General features: G+C 35.5%; 1 protein-coding gene across 1 annotated transcript in view; it reads left to right on the plus strand.

The window, feature by feature from the left end:
- The window catches only part of LOC134649382 (tubulin alpha-1A chain), a 46,257-nt gene that overhangs the window by 212 nt on the left and 23,383 nt on the right, over positions 1-22,662 (plus strand). The gene's annotated exons all lie outside the window — the stretch shown is intronic.

Raw genomic sequence — 22,662 nt, forward strand, 5'->3', positions numbered from 1 at the left:
AATCACATCTGTCAGCATCGAGCCGCATTTTGTATATGAGAAATTGCTCGTTAGTATGAAGATGCGTACGCATCGGAAAGCTGAAAGCACGCGTACGCATCTTTATACTAACGAGCGATTTCTCATATATAAAATGCGGCTCGATGCTGACAGATGTGATTCCACCCTTAGGACATACAAGGGGAGGCTGAAATATTCGCGGCCTAAAAGCTAATAGAAAAAAGAAAAAAAACTATGCTACTTTTACCCCCGCCTCTTTGGCAATTTAAATATTGCCGCGATTAATAATTAACATTTACTTTCATACTCTTTTACTTTTTTTTTCTAAGGCCGCGAACTTTTCAGTGGCCTCTCGTACGTAAAACTTGTAGTAAAACACTTTATTGTACAAAAATCAAAACAAAACAGGAAAAATAACATTAGTCATTAGTACAAAGGCGAACGGGATAAGTTCGCCTTTGTACTAATGACTAATGTTATTTTTATAAGGGATCTCTTCCAGTTAACTTAAGGTACTCGTCGTATTGTCTTCTTGTCTTAAACAGACAGACAGACAGACGCACGAGTGATCCTATAACGGTACCGTTTTTTCCTTTTGAAAATTTGAGGTACGGAACCCTAAAAATAGAGTTTTTTTTTTCTGTTGAGCCAACTCTTATGAATTTGGTTGAAGTCTGCCCTTGCAAATATAGTCTACATAGTTCCCATATTTTTTTATGGCTTTTGACCTTTATTAAAAGCTGTAACAGTTCGTTAAGGAATAAGCTGAAACCGTGCGTTAAACAAAAAGCTGAAACCGTGCGTTAAAGAAAAAGCTGAAACCGTGCGTTATAGAAAAAGCTGAAACCGTGCGTTAAAGCTACAATTTTGCTGTAGCACCCTCTTAATTTATGACCCCTTTCGGCTAGCAATCTGAACTTCTGAGAAATGATGCAAAGTAGTCTTAGACATTTGACTTTGCGAGTGCAGTTCAGAAATACTAAGCTCTTCCTCAGCGCCGGCCCGAGCATTCGATCAGGGTAGAGCGAGATTAAGTTTTGGCGCTCCATGCACAGTATTCGGTTCCGTAGTTACCCGTCCGTTTTCACAGTATTTGCCATTTTGGCGCCCCCCCTACCATTAGGCGCCTAGAGCGGCCGCTCCACTCGCTCTGCTCTTTCTAGTTGCAGTAGGTACCTAAAATGAATCGAACGCTAGGTACAATTATCGATGCATCGAACAGGCAATAATCGATTCCAAAAAGTAAAGACCATTGAAATGCAACCTGCGTTGTTGGATAATCATTAATAGTTAATGTTTAACCAGTGGCATGTCACGATCACGATGCAGAGTTCGTTTACCTATCGCGAATAGAATGAACAGGCCCCTAAGATGAACTATAGCCAATCCACAGGTCTAGTCTTACGCTAAGATAAAATTGAAGCGTGCAAAAAGAAAGTCATCACTTTGATGATATGTTAAGCAGACTAAAAATCAAAATTGTATGCGAATCAGATAAATAACATTTATTAAGTTTAACTACATTTATTAATAAAGAATGTGATCAGATAAAGAAAATAAAGAATTTTCACAAAAAAGACTCACTAGATTCTTCCTTAAAGTTGACCTGATTCTGAGCCTTATCTATTTATTGCAATAGGTATGCCTGACTTGACTTTTTGTTACTACACTTTGTATACCTACCTAATTAGTGTCATATTTATCTGGACTTTAATCTGGACACTCCAGGACACAGGAGCCACCTTGTCACCCTTATCACTAGGAGCGGTATTGCAACATGTTTTTGTCGAACGTTCCTTTGTCTGAACAACTTAATATTTTGTATGATGGACAGAATCATCATGTCATCAGTACTTAACAAAGTATCAAATAGACAAATTTTAAAGTTCATAGTCGGTTTTCTCCAGTCCTCCATAGAAATTCAATTTTGCAGCTTCAAAAACAAGGACAATAAGTTTCAACTTTGCGGAATTTTCACCGCTACGGCGGAAAATCTGCATAGAGGCATTAAGTAATTGTGCATACCTAGAGGCATTAAGTACTTACAATTACCATTATTAAACTAACTTACGAATACTTATTATATTCTGCAAAACGATCTTTGTCTAACCCACGCACCTTTCATCAAAATACCCTATTTTCAACTAATTCTAGTATAACTAGACCCCTTTAATCATAATAACTTCTAGTAATCAGGGGTCAGGCTTGGTGTTTTATGAATCTTAAATCCATCCCTGCGATCTGCCGATAGCATAACATACGGACAATATAGACGTGGGCGAGATGAATCACGAATCATTACTGATGAAAGCTAAAATACAGGGTTTGCTTGTATAAATAAAGGCTATCGAGGATCTGCATAGGCCCTAGGATTAAGACTAAACAGAACCCTTATATATAAAGCGGTTACAAACAGTGGTAGGTATATTTAATTTCACAAACGGGTCTACCGCGATATAATTTCATTGTTTTTACCTTAAATTCCGACGTTTCAGCTGAGTTGCACCAGCTGTGGTCACGGAAAAACTGACAACCCAGCAAATGTCAACAGAGATATTAATAAAACACCACTAAACTACCCGAAATTATTTTATGAAAATGTTCGGGGTAGACAAAGAAGAAGGGGGGGGGGGGGGTTAGTTCGGAGTAGTGGTAGGTAGTAGGTATTCATACATTGCTGTGATCATACTTGTGAATAATTTAGGTACCGTAGTATACGTACATTATTTATACATTTTAAATTTCGAAATTTTCCTTTTAATTGACCGACGTTTGTCCTTCTACATTTCATACTATCCCAAATGCCCTTGAAACTTAATAACCCATAAATTACCGCCCCACCTTACAAATTACGTTACATTATTAAACAATATCACCACAAAATTACGTGACATATCTTGACAAATGTGTCATGGTAATAACTTTAATTCGGAAATTGTTTTAAGTACTGGCCGCACCCGCCGCGTCGTATCGACTTGTATAATTGCTGAAGCGGGGGTGAATGAACTGAACCCAGGCGTATGGTGACTAGTTTTTTGGAAGATGGCTGAATACCTACGATGACAGTTTACCAAGTTTTGCGAGTGCGTTTAGCGACTGCTAAACTAAAGTACCCATGTTTGCCTAATTTGTAAGACCTAGTAGGTATATTCGCCGGGTCTCTATTGTTTCCCAAATATGTAGTTTTAAGTCATAATGTATTGTTTGTCCGCATTTTCGTTAGTCATAATTGATTTGGTTCAGAAACGCGTCACTTTTCAGTATTGCTATAAAACACACCTAACCTAACCCATCTATAGGATAACCTGACGAAAATCCCGAAAAGTTAACGGTTTCAGTTTTATGACTAATGATAATATGACAAACAAAACATTATGACTTAAAACAAAGGGAAACAAAGGAACCCCATATTCGCCTCCTCCCCCCTAGCATCTTTTGAAAATCCGAGTTAGTGTGACAATTACCTACCTAAGTACTTAAATGTTGTTAGTTATTTAATTATGTTTTATTTATAGTTTGTACCGAAATTAAATTCCTTGACAGTAAAAAGAAAACAGACAAATATAATATAGCGTGTACGTAAAAACTAGCCAAGTCAAATCCTGAACTTTAATTACACCCCAAGCGAACTAGAACATGGCACCCATATATGTATATTATTTTTCCGCTAAAGTTAACAACGACGACGCATATTCTTAAAATTTAACTTGGCTCTCAATTCACATTTGTGTTTCTGATGGGTCTTCATTACGTATTGAACTTGTAGGCGTGTTGTAGTACGACTAATAATAGTTGGGTGGTTTTGATGGAATATTTTCTAAATGTCTACAAAATATATTGTCACGTTTTCTCAGAAAAAGTAGCTAACCAAATTTAAAACATGGACTTCTGAGTAATCCACGATGTGAGTCACAGTGAGGCGAATTGTGTCTGTTTATACATTTTAAACGAAATGAATCAAATGGCTATCATGAGCCGACTGAAAAAGGAAAGGCTCAAGTTGCAGTCTTGCACATACAGCTGCCGTGATGAGATCATATTAGATATGGATATATATCTTTACCTAAATAAATATGTATGTTGAAATTAGATGCAAAAGTGCAGATCTAGGTATATTCATACGGGTCTTTATTGATTCACAAACAATTTTAAATCATAATGTATTGTTTTCCCGCATTTTCGTTAGTCATCATTTATTTGGTTCAGAAACGCGTCTCATTTTACGATTGCCATAAAACAAATACATAGGACCTATATATAGGATAACCTTACGAAATCCTGAATAGTTAACGGTTTCAGTTTTAGTACTAATGATAATATGACAAACAATACATTATGACTTAAAACTTTTATGGGAAACAAGGGACCCCATAATTGTCATGATTTTTGGTAATTATATCAAAAAGTGTAAGCAAATATGAATTTTACTTGGCAACTTTCTGAAAATACCTGAATTTAATATTAGGGTAATGGGTAATGTTTAATGACTTACCTGGCAACACTTGAGTTAGCAAGTGGTAGGGGTAAGTGGGAGTTAAACGGACGGTTGTGCAGACTCGTTCACTTGGATTGGGGAGTCAAAGAGAGAACATCTTGATGGTAACGGGTGAGCAAAGTTAAAGAGGCACCACCATTTTATAATTAGAGCAATCATAGATAAATTTATAATATTTCAGAAGGGTTAACGTATCACTAACCCACAATAAGATTTTTAGATTCGATCGGTAGAATAAAAACGTAAGTTGTCTTTATTTTATTTCAATAGTAGGTACCTAAGTGCCTACATAATGGATTGATTTTATGAACCTCGAGTAGTTTATGTGTTTTGAATGCAGTTTTGTAGCTGTAAGAAGCTTAGACTTTCTTTACATTGTTGCTTTGTAGTGTTGTTTTAAATTATCAAGATATTTTAATGCAAAAAAAAAATATAAGGTAGTTTTATTATACATGAGTGGTAGTTGTATAATCAGCGACAAAGTAAAATTTTACATCAATTCATTGTAAAAGTATTGAGTTTAGTTTGGTTTGTTTTAATGAAGGTAGGTTACCTACATTTTGCTAACGGTAAAAAGTTATATATTTAATTATATACTCTTAGATGGATGAGTAATTAGAGTATCTGATCTAGGTACGTGTTCTTTGCAAAAGTATTTGGAATATAACCATAATTTTCGATATCATTTGAATGGTACAATTATTTTAGTCGGTTGCTATTACGACATCTACCTACAATGAAATTATAATTATTGTATTAGTATTAAAGCGGCAGACTTTTGATTTTGGAATGAGTTCATAAGTTAATAGTTATGTACCCGTCGATTTAATGGCTATTTAGCACAGATTATTGTTTTATATGTACCTATTATCTACTATAAATGATCAAAATTATTGTCATCAAATTGCAACGTCGTAAGAAAATTGATACATTTATGAGTAGATAAGTACATATTTGAAATGCCTATTATTTTGATCTTTTTGTGTTTTATGATTACAGATTGATGTGTGGGCTTGTGCTGGTGATCAGTGATCGGAAATTTGTGCTATTGAATTATGTCTTATTTATTTCATAAAATATAGTACATGTGTAGCATATCGCGGTTAATTGGGACGGAATAAGCCTTGTTCATTGAAACTGAACTGATTAACTATAACCTATAGTTTTTGTCCAGCAATTTTTAGTGACAACGGTACTTTGTTCCTCTCGGTTAAAGCCTATTTGATTTTTTTTTGTCATATGCAAACTAATAATATTTTATGATACAATATAATCATTACAATTAATTTAAATGAGTACCGTATAAGTAGTATTGTGCAATGCAGTGCATTTACGAAATAAATATGACATTAGTAAGATAACAATAGCACAGGGATACTTTGATACCTGATACTTTAAATCGACGTTAATATGAGCTTGTGTCATTTGTGTTTGACGTGAAGGCGTCTTTTGTGTGACGTGAAGGCGTCTTTTGTGTGACGTGGAGGCGTCTTTTGTGTGACGTGGAGGCGTCTTTTGTGTGACGTGGAGGCGTCTTTTGTGTGACGTGGAGGCGTCTTTTGTGTGACGTGGAGGCGTCTTTTGTGTGACGTGGAGGCGTCTTTTGTGTGACGTGGAGGCGTCTTTTGTGTTTGACGTGGAGGCGTCTTTTGTGTGACGTGGAGGCGTCTTTTGTGTGACGTGGAGGCGTCTTTTGTGTGACGTGGAGGCGTCTTTTGTGTGACGTGGAGGCGTCTTTTGTGTGACGTGGAGGCGTCTTTTGTGTGACGTGGAGGCGTCTTTTGTGTGACGTGGAGGCGTCTTTTGTGTGACGTGGAGGCGTCATTTGTATGACATGGAGGTGTCATTTGTGTGTGACGTGGAGGCGTCATTTGTGTGACGTGGAAGCGTCATTTGTATGACATGGCAGTGTCATTTGTGTGACGTTGTGGCGTCATTGATGTTGTTTTGTATGACGTGGAGACGTCATTGAAGCTGAATTTTTGACGTTGGGGCGTCATTAAGGTTAAGTTCTATATGACACGAAAGTGCGTCATTTGTACTACTTAAGCATGCGTTATTGGAGTTTCGTTTTGTGTAACGCGGGTATGCGTCTGATGAAGATGACTTTTTATTTAAATTTGAAAATTTAGAGATGTTTGGAACAAGTAAAATACATAGTATAGCGCGCGTGTACGTTATTGAAAGTTAAAAAATAAACTGATGTGGATCTGACAGGCTAATGTTGATCATTTATTGCAGATCATGTTAAAATGTTTATAGTGGGAAAAAAGTAGGCATAGATATCGTGAGAGTGCAGAGGATTTATGTCGTACTAGCGACAGACCCACAGATTTTTTTATTAATATTCTGGTAGTTCTTGTTGTGTTTTTGTGATAACAAGCATTTTGAATCTATGTAAAGACATGAAAAGGGTTTGAGTACTTACATTTCAAGTATTTTAAATATTTCACGGATAAGTACGTGTATTATTTCGATCGGGTTGCGCAGTAAATGTTAATGTCTTATTCCTCTTTTAAAATGTCGACGTGGTTAATGAGAGATACGGCAAATAGTTTCAACATAATGAACAAATTGAAATAACATTAACAACAGTATGGGAGTAATTCTCTTAAAAAGGACAGAAGTTAATGACAAGTAAAACTTTACCAACCATATGACTTGGTCAGTCTAATAGGATGAGTTCGGAGTTGATTTTTTGATCCCTGTCTTGTGCGAGTGATCTGTTTGCACGGAAATGTAGTTAAGTTTTCATTAACGTGTTTTGCAAAGTCGTATTAAATGTATTGAGAAGGAAGTGTAAGAATTTTGTTTATTTTAAAATGATTATGTGCTGGAGTACGAGGTGGAACAAACGAGATACGAGAAACGTTGAAAGCATCAAAGGAAGTTGATATTGGTTTTGACCTGCTCAAATAGGAGTGAGGGGTCAAGGTGACTGAGAATTGTTGAATGAATTGTGAAATGGGGTCAATGAAAATTTACAGAGTTAGTTAAAATGTCACATTTGTGCTAACTTTATAACAAAGGTTAGAGAATATTTTTTTTTATACCAGAGAACTCTTGTCATTGGCGGAAGATTGAAAAGAGTAGTTGGTTTTTACCTCATCGGGTTTTTCTAATGAATATATTTTGACTATGAAATGAATTCAATAAAATAATATCTGTGTTGAATATTAAATACAATGATCTTTTTGAAGCTATAGTTGACTGATTGATGTCAGAAAACTGTTTGATTTAGAATTTTTCACACTAACGCAATTGGCAATAACTTATTGTATAAATTAAATTAGTATATGTACATGCCATAAGTGAGTGGTACTATGAAGCAGTAAATGTTCAAAAACTAACTATAAGTAAACATTTTTTTTTTAACATTACGAAATAGTCGTTTCAAAATTAGTGGTGATAATGAATGTAATTTTTAAAGTGAAAACTTCTTTGGCGGCGCCGAGCATTTTTTGTGATGAAAAAAAAAATGTTAAACTCGCGAGAGCGTAAGACGTAAGATTCGTAAAACGTGGGACGGGCACGTGGCCTGGTCGAGGGACTGTTACAATGTCATTGAGTTCTTCTTTGTTGATTTGAATTGAATGCCATCTGGTGACTTTCCCTCTAGCTGGTACTGGTATGGCTCGAGTACTGACAGCGATGTGTTTGGGGGTTTCAAGTGATGAGACGAAATAACGCTGGATGGCGCTGGCCTCAATTGAGACAATTGTCATTTTGCACTGGTCATTGAGTTTTCGCTGCTGGCGCTCCCTGGGTGCAGCCCGTTGTTTTTTTTTTGTCTTATACTGTATGCAGTTGTTTTTTTTTTCTTTAAGGTGCGATCGAGTTTGGTGTCATGTAGGGGTTGGGCTTGATTTCCTCTCTTACAAAATAGTATTTAAGTATCGTTACATGCGGTCTCGAAATATTTTGAAATAAAAATGTACTTTCTCTATGATTGAAAGTTTGATGCGAGTTTATTTTTGAAACTTAGAATATCCAAATGAAAAAAAAAAGCTTTAGTAAATTAGATATCAATGTCAAAAGGTATTTTATTTTTAGTTGTGTGTACGTCTATATGAAGAATATTTAGGGTTATATACAGTTACAAATCACGTTATAAAAGCGAAATTGTAGAAATGGCTGAGTTTGTGAAGAAGTTTAGAGCTACAGCCTCTAGATACGTAATAATATGTTTGAAGCATAGAAATAATAAAGTACATGTATAGTCGTAAATTAAAAAAAAAAATAGTTGAATTAGGTATTTGACTTAGATTTTGGTTAGAGACATGAAATAGGTAACATTCATTGCCTATGCGTGATTTCAGTAACTGATTTGCTTTTAAATTATGCGAATTGTGAGTTTAGTCGTATTTATGCCAGGGTCTAACTCTAAACATACTCTGCTTGATTATTATTGATTTGTTAATCGATTTAAAACAGTGTCTAGAATAATAGTTTATCTAAATGATGGGATAGCATTAGTAGTTGTTAATAACTGTTCTAGCATATCTAGAAAGGGTTATATAGGGTAACATATACATCAATGATCGAGACATCCAAAATTAAAACCATCCTATCTCTCTCGTATTCAAAGTTATGATTGTGATGTTTCGTTCGTATCAGGATCAGGATAAAAAAAAATGTAATTCAAAATTCATAATTTTCATAAGTTGTAGTTGGTATATCACATGACTTTCCACATTTCCGCTTTTAATATCTAGTTTCTGTATTATTTACGTTCTACTTTCAAAAAGTTAATTTCGTGTCATTGTGTCGTGGTTCATTTATTTATTAATGAAACACTTACATTTTGAAGTTCATCTTAACAGAGGTAATAAAATAATATTGAAACGGTTATTGATTAGGTACTTAACATATGTCGGTACGCTTAAAAAATGTATGTCACATAAAATTGATTACTTCAAATTGAATTTTAATACTGTCAATAGAGTTGAATATTATAATTGCCATAAATGGCTTTATATGCACTATAGATAGGTACTTAAAATCAATTAAGTTAGTATGAAAGAAGAAACCAATTGCACCAATAAGATTGGTTTCGTCAGAAATGTTTGCATTGATTTCAAAAATCTGCTATCTTTGCATGATTGCTGTGAGAAATAATATTGAAAGAATGTGAAGAAACATGTTTTTTTTTTGGAAAGCTTACTTTGATTAAAAACAAAAAAAAAAGATAAATTGCCATCTTTAGAAGACTGCTGTAACGAATGATATCAAAAGGGTGTGTACAAAATGCAAATCTTCCGTTTGGTCCGACGAGTTGATTTATTTCTGTTACAATAGATGAAATAAAATAAATCTTCAAGAAAAACTGGTAAATTATTAGATATATTGGGTGTCAAATAGACTTTGAAATTTAGAAAATGCATCAAAATATTGGACATTATACAATTATTTAATATTATTTGCAAAAATAAAAATCTACAATTATGCATGATAAAATTGATAAAGTCTGCGTTTTGCTACTGAAACCTGTCTCAAGTGTTTCTGTCGACTTTGAGTTTAATATTCGGAAACAGGTTAGCAAGGTTATATGCTAATAAAATAAAGAAAATATGTATATCTTAAGTAACAACACCAATAGCTAATTTATTTGTCAGGTCTGTTTCAGAGAAATAATAAAAAAAAAATAGTTTGTGTTCATAATATTAAAATTTAAACTTTTAAAGGTACAATATCATATTTTACTTGAAGACTATCGAATTCATTGAATAAAATCTATTTATTGCATAAACTTATATCGCTGTATGATGAAAAATGTTTTAAGCGTTTGTAAGACACGTAGTAAACATCAAGTAAATAATTAACTACAAGTCAAATTCTCATAAAGCTAAACATATGCAATTGACAGTAAACATAAAGAAAGGAAAGAACTGAAGGCCGAATGTCATGATAGACGCGAGCTCAAACATATTGATTTAAAACAAAGTTTACACATTTAATGTTATTGTTTACAACTAGGTATAAGAAGCTGAATAAGCATTTCGATCTCAGGGGAATTTCATGGAGTAGGTACGATTTATTTCGGTGTATAAGAAATGTTTTATAAGTGTTTCTAAAGGAGCTTTCTTAGCTATTTTCTTTTCAACCTTAAATTGAGTTTCGTGCGCCGGAGTCATGCACGAAGTAGGATGGCCGAATGTCATGATTTTTGGTAATTATATCAAAAAGTGTAAGCAAATATGAATTTTACTTGGCAACTTTCTGAAAATACCTGAATTTAATATTAGGGTAATGGGTAATGTTTAATGACTTACCTGGCAACACTTGAGTTAGCAAGTGGTAGGGGTAAGTGGGAGTTAAACGGACGGTTGTGCAGACTCGTTCACTTGGATTGGGGAGTCAAAGAGAGAACATCTTGATGGTAACGGGTGAGCAAAGTTAAAGAGGCACCACCATTTTATAATTAGAGCAATCATAGATAAATTTATAATATAATCATACACATTTTTGAACTTGACTGGACAAATACCTCCGTCGGTACTCTGTACTTGACTTCACGCTCACTGGTCGCAACGCAACCTTTCGCGAATCTCTTCTTTAAATTAATTCAATTATTTGGCAGTTTTAATTACGATGAATCGTTCCTACCAGGGATGTTGCGAACATCCGCATCCGCATCCGCAACCGCGGATATTCCGCATTATTTTCAACATCCGCATTTGCATCCGCATCCGCATTAAATCGATGCGGAGCTTATGCGGATGCGGATGTCAAACAAGTCGGTACAGGAACGTCTTAGCGGCGGCGTAAGTGCTAGGTAATTTCGTCATTACCTATAACGAAATCGTCTAGATCCAGAAAAGTCGGCCAAGCTACTGTTTATTAAATATAACGCACCTATATTCTTGCTCAAATACTAAACGTTTCGTTTTTTTAAATAAAAAAATACTAAAAATGTAGTATTTGACGTTTTCTAAGTACCTAATCTTGACATCCGCATCCGCATCCGCGGATGTGAGCCTTTAAATATCCGCATCCGCATCCGCGGATGTCAAAAAATCTGCATCCGCAACATCCCTGGTTCCCACCACGGATTGTCTAAAGTCTAAACTGTTCAATTATTCCACTTTATTTATTAAATGCCGGCAAAGCACTTGCAAGTCCAATACCGTCTTTACCATAAGGGCACACAGGGCCCCCACCCCCTTTCCTCAGGGGCGCCGAAGGACACACAGAGACAGTATATTTGAAAAGTAGAAAAATGTTACTTTACCTACTTAATTCGCTTTCTTTACTTTCCAAAAGGGCCCCAAATTCTTGAGTGCCCCAGGGCCCCAGCATAGTTTAAGACATACTTGCTTGCAAGTCTTGCAACTCAGGGGCCCGTTTCTCAAAAGCTTGTAACTTGTAATACGAGTGGAAGTTCCTGTCTAACAAAAGCTGTCAAAAAGTGACATCCGCTGGTATTACAAGTTACAAGCTTTTGAGAAACGGGCTCCTGGAGTTACAAGTGTCCACGGGCGACGGTAATCCCTTACCATCGGGCGATTTTTTTGTGGTTTGCCTCCTATACATCATATAAAACTCGCCGGAGCGGCGCCACAGGAATGTACATACACAGTCGAGTGAATAAAATTTCCTCCGTATAGAATATTTTTTAGAGATGCCACAAATATTCGGCAACTATTCGGTATTCGGCCTATTCGGCCACTTTGCCGAATATTCGGTATTCGGCCGAATGTTACCTACTATTCGGCCGAATACCGAATATCTGTTGCCCCTAACTAAATAGAAAATTTACACACAAAAAATAAATAATTAGGTATATTCAATATTTAATTAAAAAGTACATATTATTGGAAAGTTGTTAAATAAGAAGACCCTTTTTTAAGCATTTGTTGATTATGAAACATTGATATAGTATAAAGAACTGGATACCCAATCAGCCGCCAAAAATGGCCCCACAAAAGTGATGTCAAAACAGATCATGCATTACTTTTTCGTTTAGTCTTGTTTGAAACGCTCAAATGTGAAGTTGTCAACAATTACGAAATGTGCCGTTAAAATATGTAAAAATAACAATGATAAAACAAGGAAAAAGGATGGAATGTATTTCTTTCAGTTAGTTCTTTGGATAGCATTACATAATTTATGTAATCTGGTGGTAATTTTATGGTTTTGAATAAATTAATTTGTTAGTACCAAAGAAGGGATGTCAAGGAACAAAAATCTAATGAGTCGATGTGAGGTCAATATTTTTTTATATTATAATATTATGTTTAAATTCAAGATTTCCAAGAAAACCTATGCGACGTGCAAAGTGGACTGCTATTTAATTATAGCAAGAGATAGGGGTGATGCAGTTTTAAACAAGGCAAAACGGCACTTGTGTGTTCGGCCCATTTCCCTGTTTCCGACATATACACCACCAATAAGGGCTTATATCGACTAACTGTAAATGCTAAACCTGTCTGAACACAGTGACAACCACAGGATTTTTTTTATAAAGTATAGGTAGACTTTATAAAAAAAATCCAATCAGTATCTAAATGTCCCCGTGCACCCGTGTTATGAGTAAATGTAGATCTTAAATACACAGTTATTTAATAAGTAGAATTTATTTCAAGGAAATTAGTATTTAAAGACGTATACTTACGAATTAAAAATTTAATTTGTTTGAATTTGAACCACGAATTAATTTTATTTGAGCTCCCGATTAAATTAAATTTGTTTTCTTACTTCAATTGGTCTTCCTGTACAGTAATACATATTAAAGTGTACCAAAGTGACTCCATTCGTTCATTATTCTCGTTTGACGTTGTTTGACGTAAATACGTTACGTTTAGTGCCATCGGACTAAATTTTTTAACAGTGTTGGTGCTTATGTTTGCAAATTTGACACTTAATTCTTACGACATTAAGCTCTTTTCTGTACGAAACATTTATCTTGACTCAATATTTATGTAAGCGTTTTTATCATAAATGCAAATGGTGCGAAACGTCATTGGGATCCACATTTCTTGACGTTTTTGTTCTGCTTTGTGCGTCTATTTCTTTTATATTAAGTCAGTGTTATGAAATATTTTATTTTTATCATAGGTCTGATTTGATTGACTCTAACTACATTCATTAGTTCTGTTTTACAAAAAATATATCTTAGCAAACGTTGTGCTTTGTTGGCGAACAGTTTTCATAATAATTGTGACTCAAAATGTTCGCATCTCATGCCGAATATTCGGTGTTCGGCCGAAAGAGTGGCCGAATATTCGGCATTCGGTATTCGGCCAAAATCACTATTCAGGGCATCTCTAATATTTTTGTCCTGTAACATGAAGGTCCGGTGGTGGTGAGTCACGCAGGGTGATGTCACCCGACCCTCCCTGTCCTGTCTGTCCCCGATATGACACGATTGTACCATGTTATTGCTTACATTATGTCAATTTCGTTAATGTTGTGCAAAAACTATACCTCTAACACGCCTCTTCGTCCGTCCGTCTTTTTTCCAGTACAGTCAATTTCACTGAAAAACTACAAGAAGTTCAAGGCTACTTCAAATTTGAACGAATAATTAATTATTTAAACTGAAATAAATGTCATACTTATTCTAAGAAACAGTGACCAAGGCCTCCCTATGCTATGCCGCTGTGGCCCGTTGGCCGAATGGCACAGGCACCTGCCGCGATTGGTTCGATTTCAGTTTGGGGCATATGGAGGCCTTGGTCACTTTTTATTAGTATACTTATTACTTATGACATTTATTTCAGTTTATAATTTATAAATATAGTAATGTTCTACTTGAAATAAAAACAAATTCAAATATTTTCTGAAAATAAATAAATTTGTTCTAATACTTGTAATAATAATTAATTCGTTCAATTAAACTCATTAAGAGCTCTACATTTTGAGATAAAAATCTCATATTCCGAAATAAGTGACTAAACACGTTCTTTCCGTGTACCCTACCCTTCAATTATTTTCTCTTCTGCTGATTCAAATAACCGAAACTTGGAGGATACAACTAAACGGAGTAGCCATTAACAGGCTTTCCCCTCTGTCGAAAATAGGCGGCCAACGGTCATACACAATGTATGGACTGACGTTTATCTGACATGGCTATTTTTACGTTACGCATACATTTGACGTTCCCCTCCCCCGCAAATATCGGCAGACTGTTTTGTACAGAAAATTACAGACATGGCGTCTCCGTTTGATTATATCCTCCAAGAACCGAAAGGATAAATAGTTTTTATGTATAAAAAAGAAGGTTTAGAATCGATAATATTTAATTACATTTTGAACTTGATGTGGGCAATATAGTTGGGTGGTTTTACAAATAATTAAAAAGCAATCTAAATATTTTCGCAAAAGGCCGTCCTGTATTGATTAATCGATGTAGCTTTCCTTTATTGTTCATTCCATTAGCAACTACCAAACCGAAATGGATATTTCGATACAATGCAACACTTAACACGAATATTGCCCCAAATTACTCAGAAAAAAAAACATAATAGAGGCTCCACTTTTTAAATAAATTACTTTTATATAATTTTTTGCCACTAGCGGGCGTCATCGACACCTATTCGACAGACGTTCTATTGATTGTTTGATGATGTTGATTGAGTGATGGCAACATTTTAGAGGCGGTAGCTATGAACTGATCTCCTGCAGCGTGGAACTTATAGGCGAAAGTGGTTTAAGATTGAACACTTGAAAAAATGCTAAGTAGACGCTTAGATAGATACAGCTTATTTATGAGGCGCGGCGATGTTATCTAATGTGGTTATCGTGCGGTAAACCGGTTTCGGGAGTTGTTTACGCTAAAATGTACGAATCTAAAAGAATCTTCAAATCTAAATTAAAATATTGTCAAGCCAATCAAGATCAGATCCGAATGGATATTATTGCGCAGCTACATTCTAGTAAAAAATTTGGCAAATTTTGGAAATCAACTAATAAATTAAACCCGAAGGCCGCCTTGCCTGTGAGCATAGCTGGGCTGCATGAGCCGAGTGATATAGCCAATGCGTTTCAGTGCCACTTTAAGGTAGAATCACCGCTGTCGCCCCCGTCTCATATGTGCGGTGCTGAGAAACATTCCGAAGTTAATATTGTGAGATTCTCTGCTAAACAGGTAGCTTCAGTTATTAATAAGATGGTGCGAGGGAAGTCTCCTGGCAAGGATAGCTTAAGCATAGAGCATTTGAAGTACGCGGGTGTACACCTACCAAGAACTCTTGCATTGTTTTTTAACCTTTGTTTAAGTCATAGTTACCTGCCGGATGAACTTATGCATACAGTAATTGTCCCGATTGTTAAGAACAAAACGGGCGATGTTTCTGACATGTCCAACTATAGGCCCATCTCGTTGGCCAATGTAATTGCGAAGGTTCTGGACAGTCTGCTCGACAAACAGCTGGCTAAGCATATCCACCTCCACGACGCTCAGTTCGGCTTCAGACCTGGCCTATCCACCGAATCTGCCATCCTATGTCTGAAGCAGACTGTCCAGTACTACACGGCAAGAAAAACGCCTGTATATGCCTGTTACTTGGACCTGTCAAAAGCATTCGACCTCGTATCTTATGACATGCTGTGGCATAAGTTACAAACTGAGACTGATTTGCCGTATGAAGTTACCTCGTTGCTTAAATATTGGTATGGTAACCAAGAAAATAGTGTGAAGTGGGCTGGAGCGTATTCGGAGTCGTATAGGTTGGAGTGCGGGGTGAGGCAAGGGGGGTTAAGTTCGCCCCGCCTCTTCAACCTATATATGAATCAACTGCTCGAGGAGCTCAGCGGTGCCAGTGTGGGATGTTCCATAGACGGAGTGCGCGTTAATAACATCAGCTACGCGGATGACATGGTGCTGCTGAGCCCCTCAGTGGGTGGTTTAATTAGTTTGTTGCGCAAATGTGAGTCGTACGCGGAGGCCCATGGGCTCAAATACAATGCTAGCAAAAGTGAGATCATGCTATTTAAAGCGGGTAATAAGACCTATAATGTGCCCTCTGTGAGTCTTTGTGGCACTCCTTTAGCACAAGTGAAGCATTTTAAGTATTTGGGCCACTGGGTCACTGATGACATGTGCGACAATATGGACATTGAGAGGGAACGCAGAGCGCTGGCTGTGCGCTGCAATATGCTTGCCCGTAGGTTTGCACGATGTACAGAGAAGGTGAAGGCTACGCTTTTTAAAGCATATTGCCAGTCCTTCTACACGTGCAGCCTATGGATCAGCTATACGCAGCGAGCATACAGCGCTCTGCGGGTCCAGTACAACAATGCGTACAGGGTGGTATTCGGGCTGCCGCGACACTGTAGCGCCTCGGGTATGTTCACGGAGGGACGGATCGATGGCTTCCACGCGATCATCAGGAAGCGGTGTAGCTCGCTGTTGAGGCGGTGGCGCGCCAGCTCCAATACCATCCTGTGCACGTTGGCCGACCGGTGGGACTCACCGTGGCTGAAGCACTGGGTGCAGCTACATGCCCCAGTGTGTCAGAATTTGTTTTATGATTATGTTTGTACTAACCCTAGTTTTAAGAATTAGTATTTATGTTACTAACACATTATGGACTTTTGTTCGAAATAAATGATTTCAATTTCAATTTCAATTTCAATATGATAGATTTTGGTTACTATTTTGGGGATAGAGTAGCCTTGTAAAAATAACTGCATACGAATGTTGACTCTTTCTGTAAAGTAATTTAATGTGAATTACTTAAATTTGTTTTTATTGCTGTTTTTGTAATTGGCTTAACTGCATACGAATGTTGACTCATTCTGTAAAGTAACTTAATGTGAATTACTTAAATTTGTTTTCTTGCTGTTTTTGTAATTGGCACTTTTGAAAACTAACTTTAGAATATCATTATGTATCAAAACAAAACTAAACCAGACTTTTTTATAATTATTATGTTACACTTTTTACCCTATACCTATTTAGGTAACTGAACGGCGTACCTAACTTATCAAGTAACTATATTTACGTCGCAGTTTTTTATTGACTGCTCTCGCTGTTAAATAAGCTATGGTGACCGTGACTCCGACAAAGCCTGCAACATCTTCTTATTAGTTTTATTTTATTTTATTATTTAGACGCTAGAGTTCCGCAATAGAAAATGTCCGCAAATATTTTCTCCTATATCACATTGTACTTCACGAAAGTAACAAAATGGGTATAAAAAGCCACTATATGTATTGCTTGAACAATATAAATTATATAGACTTTCATAAGCTTAATATCTTTCACATTGATTTCAGAGCAACCACTGTACTATACTTTTCTCAATAAATTATTTGTATAATCTTAAGATTTTTAAGCTTTTTCTTGCGTCTGAATTATCTAAGTAACTACCTATATCTAGCTTCTTTAGAGGTTCAGGCGGAGCATGTCACTTTCTGACTTTGTCACTTTCTGAGATCGTCACATTCTGAGTTCGTCACTTTCTGACTTTGTCACTTTCTGAGATCGTCACATTCTGAGTTCGTCACTTTCTGACTTTGTCACTTTCTGAGATCGTCACATTCTGAGAACGCCACTTTCTGAGGACGTCACTTTCTGAGGACGTCACTTTCTGAGAACGCCACTTTCTGAGGACGTCACTTTCTGAGGACGTCACTTTCTGAGTTCGTCACTTTCTGAGTTCGTCACTTTTTTAGCATAGGTACGATTTAACAGTATAATATACCTGCACAAAAGATGTATACTGCCAGCAACCAGATTAGCTGTTCGACATACGGTTGCTTTTATTATATCCTACATACCAATACCAATCTCTGTTTGCCTTACGCCTGACTGGTAGAGAATTCCATTTGGAAAAACGTCCTATTTGTCGCGCAATAAAGTGAAAACAGAGAAATAAATAATAATAAAAAACAATCTAATTATGTTTAAATCAGAGTATTTAATTCAGAATAAGTACTTAGAAACTACAAGCACCAAAACATTTAGCCACAGATTGGAGTTAGGCCGGCAACAGCTTCGATTCAATACGCATAAATGTTTCGCACAGTAGGAACCATGATTTTATCATTCGTCGCTGTGATTAGCTCGTGAAGGTATCACGGCAAGCTCGCTGACACCAGTGGAAGGTCATTCCCACATATTTACATTTAAACGGACTGCCGCTCCTTTCGTGACAACATATTCTTCATACCGCGTCTTCTGTCATGTCTCCATAAACTCAAACGTCTTTTTTTCTGATGATAGTGTACATTTTGGATATAAAAATATGCATTAGCGTATAAAATCAGCATTGCTGCAGTTTTGTTTCAGACAATATTTCTTCTCGTGTCATCTGTGGAGAATAGGCGTCAATGGATTTTTTCTTCAAAGCGTTGCCGAATTTCAGAATATATGTTCAGCCATCAATCACTTCTGCGTATGGAGTGATCCATACTCTCATAGTTCTCATGTTCTTTATTTGTTTGTTTTCTTCCTATATACTTAGGTTACACGATGAATTTTTAAATTATTATTACATTATACTTTTAGCCTGACAATAAAAATCTTGCATGTCGCCGATTTGACATCGCTGATTTTTTTTTTCTATTTAAAATGCGAAACTACAAAAAGGTTATACATATATACCTAGTTTGTCAAAGGACTGTCTCATTTCAAACATAGACAGAGATAATCATACTATCTTTGTCTTTCTCTAGTACTAGTACCCAAAACAAAAGGATGAGTATAGTTTGTAGGTATTGTTCTCAGGGCTTGTTAACGTTACCAATTCACATTATAAAGTAACGTTACTTAACGTTAAAATCATAAAGTTACCTTATTACCGGTAGTAAATGGTAACGATACTTGATAACTTAACATTATTATAACGTTAGCTAGTTAACGTTAATTTTACCGGTAATTTTACTTTTTATTGCAGGGCTTGTTAACGTTACGCAATTCACATTATAAACTAACGTTACCAAACTAACGTTAACACTATCATTCTTTAAGCTGATATTTGCTTGTAATTTCATACACAATTTTAAGGCCAGTAGACCTTATTGACCATAAATACGGCAGGGCTTCTGTCAAATTGAAATAGAATCAGTCAAAATACATTAAAGATAATTATGTACGTTAGTAAAACTCAACTTTAATTCTAGTAGTTAAAGTTCATAGTCTTTTGTCATTATTCTTTTCTGTTTATCAAATGAAAGAGGTGGTATTCTACTTGTTTAAGATCTTTGTCCAATATGCATTGCGTCTCACTCTCTCATTAAGCAAAATGTGAGACGCAAATACACATTGGACCGAGATTGGACAGATAGAATACCACCCGGCTGTGTCGGAATATATTTGCCAAAATAAGAAGGTTGCAAAACGTCATAAATTAGTTTGTTAAATATGATGGTATAGCTAATTCGTTACTTGGTCGGTTTATATTAGGTACAGGCGTCTTTGATATAATATACGTCAAGATTATATAGGTTGGATAATGTCTTGATTTATTTTGTGAAATATGGAGGTGTTGCTGAAATGTAATTTAGTCGAATTATATTAAATAAGACACCTATTTATTGATGTTACTGCTTGCTTGTAAAAATGATTCGTTTTTTTTTTTTTTTTCTATTTTTGTGTGAAAATATTAATGCGGTTCACAGAATACATCTACTTACCAAGTTTCAACAGTATAGTTCTTAGTTTCGGAGAAAAGTGGCTGTGACATACGGACGGACAGACAGACGGACAGACGGACAGACGGACAGACAGACAGACAGACATGACGAATCTATAAGGGTTCCGTTTTTTGCCATTTGGCTACGGAACCCTAAAAACACGAAAAACAAAAAAAAATTAAAAAAAAGAAAGAAAAATGTTTATGGGTTGTATCTCCTAAACCGTGCGTCGTAGCGCAAAAATAATAAAATGTTCATTCCTCTGTAAAAAACCCCTAATTAATATTAAAAAAAAAAGAAATTAAAAGAAAAACTTTATAATGCTGTATCTCCTAAACCGTGCATCGTAGCGCAAAAATAATCAAATTTTCGTTCCCCTTTGAATCTTGCAAGTAATATTTAAAAAACACGAAAAACAAAAAAAAAATTAAAAAAAAGAAAGAAAAATGTTTATGGGTTGTATCTCCTAAACCGTGCGTCGTAGCGCAAAAATAATAAAATGTTCATTCCTCTGTAAGAAACCCCTAATTAATATTAAAAAAAAAAAAACAAAAAAGAAATAAAAAGAAAAACTAAAAAAACTTTATAATGCTGTATCTCCTAAACCGTGCGTCGTAGCGCAAAAATAATCAAATTTTCGTTCCCCTTTGAATCCCGGAAGTAATATTTAAAAAACACGAAAAACAAAAAAAAAAGAAAGAAAAATGTTTATGGGTTGTATCTCCTAAACCGTGCGTCGTAGCGCAAAAATAATAAAATGTTCATTCCTCTGTAAGAAACCCCTAATTAATATTAAAAAAAAACAAAAAAGAAATAAAAAAAAAACAAAAAAAAAACGTTATAATGCTGTATCTCCTAAACCGTGCATCGTAGCGCAAAAATAATCAAATTTTCGTTCCCCTTTGAATCCCGAAAGTAATATTTAAAAAACACGAAAAACAAAAAAAAAATAAAAAAAAATAAAGAAAAATGTTTATGGGTTGTATCTCCTAAACCGTGCGTAAAAAAAAAACAAAAAAGAAATAAAAAGAAAAACAAAAAAAAAACTTTATAATGCTGTATCTCCTAAACCGTACGTCGTAGTGCAAAAATAATCAAATATTCATTCCCCTTTATGAAACTCCTAAGTCATATTTAAAAAACACAAGAAAAGGAAAAAACTAATAAATAGAAGAAAAAAGGAAAGAAAAATCTTTATAGGGCCTGGATCTCCTAAACCGTGCGTCGTAGCGCAAAAATAATACAATTTTCGTTCCTCTTCAGAACCACACGCACTGAACAACCTATCGTATCACTTCCTGAAACGTATAAAACGACATCCATGACGACTTTTATGACATACTGCATGGTCGCCATCTTGGATTCCAAAATGGTCATTTTCGAAATCCTGCACACCTGATTCAAATACGGTGCATCTATATCTAATAAGCCAACATCAACAACATATTATTATCTACTATCGAAATGTACTTTTGATAGTAGGGGCATTTCACGCCAAGCGGGCAGCGAAAAAAGTGTCAGGTCATAGAATTTGCTGATATTTGGAATAATCATACTACTCGATGTTTTAAAAATACGCATTGTTTTAAAAAAAAAATATTTGGCACCGTTTCCGGTTTGGAAGCATTTAAAAAGTGGACGAAATTTGAGGAGAGCATTTTTCAAAAGCTGATGCAGGTATTATTTAATAAACTGAAAAATAAGTTGAATATTGGTTTGTATACAATTTTAATTGCTCTTTCTTGCAGTTATAACAATTTTGTTTTTTTTTTTCATACAAAAAACCGGAAATGAAAATTTTAAATCGAATTTATATTAATTCCGACACAACTCATTTCCTGTCAAGAATTCACAACAATTCTTTTAAATCTTGTGACAATTGTCAGAAACTTGGTAAGAGAAATATCTGTTTTTTTTTCGATATAATAAAGTTTTTTTAAATAATACAATGATGGTGGCAAACAGGAATACGGCCCGCCCGATGGTAAGCGGTAACCGTAGCCCATGGATGCCTGTGACGTCAGCAACAGTGATGTTTTACAATTGTCGCACCTGTCACCGTGGTGAAATTGGGGCCTGGTCTAACGTTAGTTAGAACTTAACGTTAAATCTGTCACCTTGTGATTGTTCTTATTTAATGACAAATTGCTTTGACCAATTATACTTACAGTCCGTTAACTCCGTTAACTCTCAGAATGAACTTCGTTTTTCGGGTAAAATCGGACGTAATCGCGTAATAGAAAATGACAGCGTCGTACTGATTTAGTTGCAATCCAAAATTTTTTTTAGATTCCTCATATCGGAGGCTATTAGAATATGCCCCATGTACTTTTTTAGGTAGGTTTTTTTTTAGGTTTTTTTTTTATAGTACACCAAACGAACACCAAAAATTGCCAATCGGGGGAAATAATACATTTATAAGCCAATTTTGGCATAGTTCTAGAATCTAGGGAATGGTGTATTCAGTTTCAGTTTCAGTTTCATTTATTTTATTAAACATAGGTAACATGAAAGATGGTAGATACATTAATTTATACATTTGATCTCTATGTTTTACCCACTATGCAGGACACAAGACAAGATAC

The sequence above is a fragment of the Cydia amplana genome, chromosome 7 (genome assembly GCF_948474715.1).
Source record: "Cydia amplana chromosome 7, ilCydAmpl1.1, whole genome shotgun sequence".
In the NCBI taxonomy this organism is placed as follows: Eukaryota; Metazoa; Arthropoda; class Insecta; order Lepidoptera; family Tortricidae; genus Cydia; species Cydia amplana.